Raw genomic sequence first — 10,314 nt, 5'->3', positions numbered from 1 at the left:
TTGATTTTACGTAAAGTTGATACCTGAAAGCCGTTAAATGATTTGACTGATTTGACTAAATTTTCATCTAACGACTCTCAAATATCAACTTCATGTGAAGTCGACTTCACCTGAGTTTTTACCTAATATTTTATATATTTGCATCCAATTACGAAGGATATGAATAGGTGCATCCAGTAGGTAGTTGGGCACACATGCATATTATTTCCATTACATCTATCATGATACTATTGGTGCCAAAACATTACGTTGACAACAAAAGATAAATGAATTAATAATTATATTTTTGATACTTTAATTTTTTTTAAGTAAATTTTTTTTGAATTTACTTAATTTTTGTATAATTTTATTTTTTTCTTTTAGAATTTATCAAGAGTTGAATTTTAAATTTTTGGATATAAAATTTTGATATCATATCATGATATATACCATTCATTCTAAAAATTTAAACTAATAAAAAAAGATAATATAGATAGATATATCTCTAACATTATCCAAGTCATGTTGAAATTAAAGTTGCACACACGTGCTTATTATTTCCATTACATCCAAGTCTTGTTGAAATTAAATCTCTTAGAAGCAAAAATATTTGTGTCTGATTTATTAACTAGTGGTACTTAAGTATATTTATAATTAAGGCGATCTTGTCATTTTATATAAATTTCAATATTCAAAGACAATGTATTTGACTGGATGTGTGAGGAGTTTGGTGGGTGGATGACAATAATGGAGTCTACCACCATATATGATTCCGGTCTTTAATTAAGCAGTAGTCTTGCTTGAACAAATAAATTAATAATATAATTGACTATATTATTTTATACTACTAGAATTTTTATTACTAGTCACTCTCTCGCTCATCATTTTACCAATGGAAAATATATTTTCATAAAAAAATAGTGCAATTCACAACTTACAAACTTGTAAAACTGTAGAATCCCAAATATTCCTCAATATATATATATCATCTCAATTATCCTAAGAATAAATTGAATTCGGCATAATATTAAGGGCAACGTCGTAGAAAGACCATGCAACAATAACACTTTTCTTAACATTTATACTCACTGAATTCGAAACTCACTATAACATTTTTAGCTTTAATTAAGCTACGGTTTCTTTATGTCATGTTTAAAAACCGTAACAATAGAGATAGTCTATAGCAAGGTTCCAAAAACCAAATCAATCAATAAACCAGTAAGATGATTAGTTCAATGGTTCATGGAATTCAACCAGTTTAATTAAATATAAAATAAAATATTAAAAATTCTATTTTCAAAAATAAAAATTTTATAATTAGCAACAATCACAAACACAAACTTATACAAATTAAATACAGTCAACGATTAAGTATGAATTATTAACAAAGATTTATACAATTTCTAATCACATCAACAAACCAACAACACATGCATCATTATAACACAATCAACAATTACATCTAAAAGTTCAGAAGACAAACTCAGAAGTCAAAATCTATTACAATTAGACAATAACATCAGAAATCAACAAAAAAAAAAAATTAAAAGAAGTACCTTCAGCAATCAACAAAATTATTTCAGAAAAATTAACTCAAAGTCAGAAGAGCAGTGGACCTGAACAACCGTTAGAGGATGAAGGTGAAAGCAAGGGTTGCTACGTACTGTGAGTAAACAATAATCGTGGCAGAGAGATGCGACAGCAAGGAGAAGATCTCCGAGGAGACCTTCGCGATGGTAATTAAGGAGAAGAGCTCCGAGCGCAACGGCGAGAAGAGGACCGACCTGTAGAGACCACTTCTGGTTGCGATGGCACAATGACAGAGACACAACTTCAGAGCAGCCACCGCCGATAAAGGCAAAGACGACGACGCCAACAGCAGCCCCGAGCAGACCTGGCAACGCAAGGAGACCCTTGAAGAGGAAACGGCGGGGCTAGCGGCGTTGTAACTCAGCTTGAGGTTTTTTTTTTTAATTAAAATTATAAAAAGCGTTAAAAAACTGATCAATTCACCGGTTTATTTCCGGTTCGACCATTTTTTCACTAGTTTTTTGTCAAGTGATTTTTTGTGTCAATCAGATAGACTAGAGAATCGGTTCCTGATTAATTTGATCAAACCGGTCAGTCCGGTTCGATTTTTAGAACACTAGTCTATAGTCATAATTTTTTATTTATAGTAACAATTTTGAATAGTGCTTTTAGAAAATAGATTTTTGTCACATAGTTTAAAAAAAAACGTAACAATAGATGTCAAAGATCAAGGTTTTGAATGTTCACCTTTTTTAATAGAATTATTTCAGAATTTAGATCAATTTTTGTTATGTCGTTGGAAGAGCGAAAACTCTCGCGCAATCTAGAACTTTCACAAATAAGTTTCCGTTGTAAGTATAGCTTCTAGACCGACAAGAATTCCTTCCTTACAAAAGTTTTGGTCGTCACAAGTAACAAATCCAATAAAATTTATAAACCGAAGTATTCAAACCTCGGGTCGTCTTCTCAAGGAATTGCAGGGAAGTATGATTTATTATTGGTTATGGAAAATAGTATTTTTGGGTTTTTGAAAAAGGGTTTAATGAGAAAAATAGGTTGCATGGACTAATAAATCAATAGCTAATAAAACTCTAGGCAAGGTATGAGAATTTGGAAGTCCTATCCTAGTTATCATTATCGATGGTGATGAGAATTGAGATTTAATCCCACTTAGTTAACCTTTACTAAAGCAAAAGAAAGTCAAGTGGACTAATTAGTTTGATCTTCAGGTCCTAGCCAATTCCTAAGAAAGGACTAGAGTTATTGGAATTCAATTCAATTAGCAAAAATAACAATTATCAATCACGATGAGTTTGATAACTCAAGAGTCTCCAATAAATCAACGAAAGCCAAGATTATAAAGAGCTAAATAAAAATCATAATCTGAAATACCTCAATTGCATTAATAAAAGAAAATCAATCTGAACATAAAGAGTTCATAAGCCAATTTGGCAACATAAGTCAGATACGAATAAAAGCATTAGAATAAATAAAAATATAAAAGGAATATTGAACCTGATAAAGAGTTGAAATCCTAAATCCTTTAAGAGGAATCCTAATCCTAAAACCTAAGAGAGAGAAGAGAAACTCTCTCTCTAAAAACTACATCTAAATTATGAAAAGTGAATAATGGAAGACATTTTTAATGAATGGATGCATTCCCCCACTTTATAGCCTCTAATCTGTGTTTTCTGGGTCGAAAACTGGGTCAAAAACAGCCCAGAAATTGCCCCCAGCGTATTCTGGTACGTACAGGTCGCGGGAAAGTGACGCGGAAGCGTCGTCCACACGTTTGCGTAGATTGCATTTCTGCCAGGTCAAGCGTCCGCGTGATCCACGTGTTCGCGTCACCTGACTTCGGGGCAGCTATGGCAAATTATATATCGTTGCAAAGCCCCAGACGTTAGCTTTCCAATGCAACTAGAACCATCTCATTTGAACCTCTGTAGCTCAAGTTATGACTGTTTGAGTGTGAAGAGGTCAGGCTGGACAACTTAGCAATTTCTTGTATTCCTTCGACTTTTGCATGCTTTCTTTCCATCCTCTGAGCCATTCCTGCCCTGTAATCTCTGAAATCACTTAATACACATATCAAGGCATCGAATGGTAATAAGAGAGGATTAATATTAGCAAATTTAAAGGCTAAAGAAGCATGTTTTCAATCATAGCACCAAATCCGGAAGGAAAACGTAAAACATGCGAATAGTATGAATAAGTGGGTAAAGAGTTGATAAAAACCACTCAATTGAGCATAAGATAAACCATGAAATAGTGGTTTATCAACCTCCCCACACTTAAACATTAGCATGTCCTCATGCTAAGCTCAAGAGAAGCTATAAAGGATGAATGGGGGAAAGTAAGACTCATGTAATACAATGCAATGCAACCTATGTATGAATGCAACTACATGCTAAGATGTTTCTACCTACTTGGTTAAAAGTAAATAAGCTCTTCAAGACAAACATAAATCAGATTTCACTAATTCAAATTATACAATAAAAGACAAGTAAATTTGTAAGAAGATAGCTCATGAAAGCAGGGAACATAGAATTAAGCATTGAACCCTTACTAGTAGTGTATATCACTCTAATCTCTCAAGTATATAGGGTAATCACTCTACTCTTCTCTAGTCATGCTTTCTATGTTCTTCATCTAACCAATCAACAAATATTTAGCATATCAACGCAAACATCATGAGGTCTTTTTAAGGTTGTAATGGGGCTAAGGTAAGGGTAAGGATATATGTATGGCCAAGTGAGCTAAAATATGAATCTTTGACTAACCTAAGTTCTCACCTAACATACACACATTCTATGTAATTCTAATTCATGCCTAGCTACCCATAATTTTCACTTTTTTTCATCTCATACTCATGCATCAACCTTTCTTTTAGTTTTTATCACATATGCATTGATCTTTCATTAACTTAACTTAGCATTGGGGTAATTTTGTCCCCTTATTATTTATTTATTTATTGAATTTTTTTTTTGAAAATATAAAAGCAAACATAACTTATCAATGCATATGGATTTTTAATTTTTCTGTTTCACATGAGTAGGTACCCAAATTTTTTATTATTCTTATTAATTTAATCCTTCCCTATCAACCCATGTTCCCATGTTTCCCCACACTTAGTTGATACATAATCTCCATCTTAAGCTAACCAAAGATTCAATTTGGGATTTTTACTTTTGTTTTTCTACTTAAGGCTAGTGATGTGGTTATAGAACAGAGGGGATTAAAAGGCTCAAGGGGGCTAACAAGGGTGATGTAAAAGGTAGGCTTATTTGGGATTAGTGAGCTAAACAAGTAATGGCCTCAATCATATGCAAGCATGTAAATACACTAAATAGTGGACATATAGAATGGAACAAAGCAAAGATTGCAATCATAGGGAAGAAAACACACAAGAATAAAAATTTATGGTTAAATAATGTAACCATACAAATAAGCTCAAAATCTCATAGGTTATGTGTTCTTAGCTATAATTCATGTTCCAATTTACAACTTCAAACAAGTTTAACACAAAAGTTTTGATTTAAATTAGTGAAATTTTTTTTCAAAAATAATAGTGTCTTAAAAAGTAACTTGTTACTTTAACCAAGCAGTGGTAAATATATGCACAAAATCAAGAAAACATGCAATCAAATATGCAGATGCAACAATGAACAAACAAAGAAAATAAAATATTGGTGTTGAGAAGAAAATAACTAACCCATGGAGATCGGTATCGACCTCCCCACACTTAAAGATTGCACCGTCCTCGGTGCATGCTAAGATGTACAAGTGGACGGGTGGCTCCGCAGCTAGTGCTCTTTTTGTTCCTTTCCTTGCCGGTGATTTGGGAGTAGCTTTCTCTTTTCCCTTCTTGGTGGCCATCCTGAAAAGGGAAGAGGTAAGTACATGTACAGCTAAGGGTTCGAGCAAGGGAGAGGATAGTACAAGTGATAATCAATGCACGGTAAAGAAGGATGTCGTTAACACATGGTCATGACTACATGTGAAAAGTTCATCAATGGAAATATAACAAGTGCATGTGATGACAATTAAATGCAAGATGTTTATTGGCATGCTGGCAAAGGCATGAGTAGCATAGATCAAGCATTAAATGCCTATTTAGATTATCATCTCTTTCAAACTAACAATCTGTTTGTATTGACAATTATATTTAATCAATAAAATATAAAAGGGATTTTGTGAAAAACAGGCATTAAAGTCGTAGAATAGAATATTTTTTTTTAAATAATGCACAATTTCATACAGGCTTTTTCACAAACACATAGCATGCATGGTAAATATGTTGTGGAAAATATAAGATAGAACATGCAAGCAACCCTTTAAGGAAGTAATATTAATTGTCAAACAATATAAAAATCCACAAGTAGAATATAGAAATAAATAATGACCCAAATAAATTTCCAACACCAATTAAAGGAATAAAAAGAAGGAAAGAGAAAATATGCATAATGAAAGTAATAAGAAAACATGAATAAAAGAAAAGGAATAATAATGAAGAAGTAGAGAGGGGAGAAGAAAAGAACCTTGAAAATGGATGTAAAAAGAAAAGAAAAAGGGAAAAGTAAAAAGTAAAAAGTGAGAAAGAATAGAGAAGGAAAAAGAGAGAAGAAAGGAATAATAATAAGGGAAAACAAAAATAAGGATTTGGGGGAAGAAAAGATAAGATATTTTGGCTAATTTGGATATGCTGTGCGCCGCAAGTGACGCGGACGCGTGAGTGACGCGGTCGCGTGGTACGCGATAAGGTTAGGTGATGCGGACGCGTGGGTCACGCGATCGCGTGGGTCACGCGATCGCGTGGCCTGATTTGTGCGATTGGCGCGAGTGCAGACTCGCGTGCGCGCAACTCTCTGTTGTAAATGCATCTTGTCAAAAATATGGGTGACGCGTTCGCGTGGGTGACGCGATCGCGTGAAATGGCCATTTTTGAAAAACGACGCGAACGCATCGAGCACACGTTCGCGTGAGAGGGCTTGGGCTTCCATCACGAGTCCAACCCCATTCCAGCCTAACATACTGCCATACACCCCTTTACGTCGATTTTACAGAGCCACGCGTTCGCGTGGGTGACGCGGACGCGTGGGGAAGCTATTTTTCAAATGACGCGGCCGCGTCAGCGACGCGGTCGCGTGGGCATATTTGTGCCTAAGGCACGCCTCCAACCACGCTCTCGCATGACTCTCTGTTCATTTTTCTTTTCTTCCTAATGCACTTGTGACGCAGACGCGTCAGCGACGCTTCCGCGTCGCGTGCGTGCTTCTTTCTTTTTTTTTATATATGCAAAATGCAGAATGTAGTATGCAGATGTTGATGCAGATGTTATGAATAATTCCAAGTTCAATAAGATGGAATAAAATAAAACTTAAAAACAAAACGAAATAAAATTAAAACTGAAAAAAGTAATGATTATACCATGGTGGATTGTCTCCCACCTAGCACTTTTAGTTAAAGTCCTTAAGTTGGACATGTGCTGAGCTCCTTGTCATGGCGGCTTGTGCTTGAACTCGTCTTGAAATTTCCACCAATGCTTGGACTTCCAATAAGCTCTATCAATACTAAGTAAATTCCTCAAGCTTTGATGGGGTTCTTCACAAGCTTTGAGCTCCCAAAGTTGATCCTCATATATTCCTGGATCCCAAATCTTGTTTCTACACCCGTCTTCAAGTTGATTATCATGATTCCATCCGGGTGGTTCAGCTTTAGAATTCTCACTGAAGTGTCCAAACAACTTCCTAGACCCATTTAATTGAGCTCTACACCAACCTTTGCGTTTAAACTTAAAGCTTCCAACCATAATGAACCTTGCAGGACAATTCTTACCACTGACCATCTTCCTCTTACTCTTAATGCCATAAAGAGCTCTAAGTTGACCATCCGTCTCTAGTAGCACATATTCAAGTGGGAAAGTAAAGGTCAAGGATAAGAATTTTACCCACTTGAACATTGTGTTGGACGGTAATGGCCTTGGGAGAGGTATTTCTAACGAATTTGCAAGCTCCACTCCCTTGTGCTCTTCTCTGACAACTTCCACCTCTTTGCAAGTTTCTTCAATATCAACCTCTTCCTCTTGGTAGCTTTCTTCCAATTCAATCTCTTCTTCATTGCTCACCAAGGGCATGAGAGGCTGTGCTTCTTCTTCTTTAATCTCTATCTCTTGACCAACCTCTTCCAAGTCTTCAACTATGATATGCCTTGGAGGTTGTACACCCTCCTCAGCATCAATTTCAATCGCCTTGGAAGGAGGCTCTATAACCTGACTTTCCCATGGAGGATCTGCATCTCCTAAGTCTGCAACTACTTCTTCCTCTTTAACGATCACGGCTTCCTCCAATTGTTTCAATACAAAGTCGTGCTGTTCACTGTCCACCGGAGTTTCTAGTGTCTCCTTCATGCTACGTTCTTCAGTAGATTCTCCACATGAAACCATGGGGGTTCCTTGAGTGTTCAGATGTTGGGAAGCTAATTGATTTACTACCTCGGTTAAGGCAGTCACTAATTCCAGTACATTGTTTTTCATCTTCGCTTGCCCTTGAAGAAGACCACGAAGGATGTCATCCATTGGAGATTGGGGGTGGATATGAGGGTTCATTATTTTGGAGAAAGGGTTCATAATAGGAAGGTGGTTCTTCTTGATAAGGATATGGAGATGGTGAATATTGAGGTGGTGGTTCTGGGTGTGGTTCATATGGTGGTTGGTGTGGTGGATATATGTTAGGGTCATATGGTGGTGTTTGGTGGTAAGGGGCTTGTAAGTATGGTGGTTCAAAATTACGTGGGGGAGGAGGTTCATAGGTATTTTGTGGTGGGTGTTGATTGCCACGAAGAGGTCCACCATAACCATTGTCTTGGTACGCATCAAAGAATGGTTGTTGATAGTGCCTTGGAGGTGGTTGTCGCCAAGAGGGTTGATCAAATCCTTATGGCTCCTCCCATCTTTGATTGTCCCATCCATGACCCAGGTATTCATTGTAATCTCCTCTTCCTATAACATGATTGTAACCAAATTCATAGCCAAAGGGGTGAGAATTCATAGTAGCTAATAAAAAATTAAAAACAAAAATAAAAACAAATTTAAATTAAAAGGTTATTGAAATTTAAATTTTTGAATTTGAAAATAAAATTTTGAATTTTGAATTTTAAATTTTAAAATTTGAAATTTAAAATTTAAATTTTAAATTTTGAATTTTGATTTTTGAATTTTAAATTTTGAATTTTGAATTTTGAAAAAGTCAACAATATAAGATAAAGATTTGAAAAAGATTTAAATTTTGAAAAGGTTTGATTTTTAAAATTTTAAATTTAAATTTTGAATTTTGAATTTTGAATTTTGAATTTTGAATTTTTGGAATTTAAATATTGAAATTTGAAATTTGATTTTTTTGAAATAAGATAAAATAAGATTTTGAAAAAGGTATGATTTTTGAAAAAGATTTGAATTTTGAAATTTAAAACTAAGATAAGATAAGAAAAAAAATTTTAAAATAAAAATCTGAATTTTATTTTATTATATATATATATTTTTAAAATAAAAATAAATAAACAAGCAAAAAGCGAATATTTACAATAACCAATAATAAGGCACACGTTTGCAATTCCCCGGCAACGGCGCCATTTTTGGAAGAGCAAAACTCTCGCGCGATCTAGAACTTTCACAAATAAGTTTCCGTTGTATGTATAGCTTCTAGACCGACAAGAATTCCTTCCTTACAAAAGTTTTGGTTGTCACAAGTAACAAACCCAATAAAATTTATAAACCGAAGTATTCAAACCTCGGGTCGTCTTCTCAAGGAATTGCAGGGAAGTATGATTTATTATTGGTTATGAAAAACAGTATTTTTGGGTTTTTGAAAAAGGGTTTGAATGAGAAAAATAGGTTGCATGGACTAATAAATCAATAGCTAATAAAACTCTAGGCAAGGTATGAGAATTTGGAAGTCCTATCCTAGTTATCCTTATCGATAGTAATGAGAATTGAGTTTTATACCCACTTAGTTAACCTTTACTAAAGCAAAAGAAAGTCAAGTGGACTAATTAGTTTGATCTTCAGGTCCTAGCCAATTCCTAAGAAAGGACTAGAGTTATTGGAATTCAATTCAATTAGCAAAAATAACAATTATCAATCACGGTGAGTTTGATAACTCAAGAGTATCCAATCAATCAACGAAAGCCAAGATTATAAAGAGCTAAATAAAAATCATAATCTGAAATACCTCAATTGCATTAATAAAAGAAAATCAATTTGAACATAAAGAGTTCATAAGCCAAGTTGGCAACGTAAGTCGGATACGAATAAAAGCATTAGAATAAATAAAAATATAAAAGAAATATTGAAACTAATAAAGAGTTGAAATCATAAATCCTTTAAGAGGAATCCTAATCCTAAAACCTAAGAGAGAAAAGAGAACCTCTCTCTCTAAAAACTACATCTAAATTATAAAAAAGTGAATAATGGAAGACATTTTTAATGAATGGATGCATTCCCCCACTTTATAGCCTCTAATCTGTGTTTTCTGGGCCGAAAACTGGGTCAAAAAATAGCCCAGAAATTGCCCCCAGCGTATTCTGGTAAGTACAGGTCGCGGGAAAGTGACGCGGAAGCGTCGTCCACGCGTTTGCGTGGATTGCGTTTCTGCTAGGTCACACGTCCACGTGATCCACGCGTTTGCGTCATCTGGCTTCGAAGCAGCTATAACAAATTATAGATCATTACGAAGCCCCGGACGTTAGCTTTCCAACGCAACTGAAACCATCTCATTTGGATCTCTGTAACTCAAGTTATGACCGTTT

Source organism: Arachis ipaensis, chromosome B4 (genome assembly GCF_059453495.1).
Source record: "Arachis ipaensis isolate K30076 ecotype BB chromosome B4, ASM5945349v1, whole genome shotgun sequence".
In the NCBI taxonomy this organism is placed as follows: Eukaryota; Viridiplantae; Streptophyta; class Magnoliopsida; order Fabales; family Fabaceae; genus Arachis; species Arachis ipaensis.
The sequence above is the reverse complement of the archived record's forward strand: the minus strand, read 5'-3'. Positions refer to the sequence as shown.